Source organism: Sinocyclocheilus anshuiensis, unplaced genomic scaffold, assembly GCF_001515605.1.
Source record: "Sinocyclocheilus anshuiensis isolate Anshui unplaced genomic scaffold, SAMN03320099.WGS_v1.1 scaffold77, whole genome shotgun sequence".
Classification (NCBI taxonomy): domain Eukaryota; kingdom Metazoa; phylum Chordata; class Actinopteri; order Cypriniformes; family Cyprinidae; genus Sinocyclocheilus; species Sinocyclocheilus anshuiensis.
In genome coordinates, this window is record NW_015537941.1 from 368,514 (window position 1) to 368,892 (window position 379).

The following is a 379-nucleotide window of genomic DNA, read 5'->3' on the forward strand; positions in this document are numbered from 1 at the left end:
CAGCTTTCAGATGATGTATAAATCTCAATTTTGAAAAATTGACCCTTATGACTGATTTTGTGGTCCAGGGTCACACATATATATATTATTATTATCATTATTATTATTATTTAAAATCATTATTATTACTACTACAACTACTGGTTGTTTTCCATAATAAATAATATTTTAAATAGTTTATAATAATGTCTGAATATATATATATATATACATACAGTATCTCACAGAAGTGAGTACACCCCTCACATTTTTGTAAATATTATGTTATATCTTTTCATGTGACAACACTGAAGAAATTACACTTTGCTACAATGTAAAGTAGTGAGTGTACAGCTTGTATAACAGTGTAAATTTGCTGTCCCCTCAAAATAACTCAACA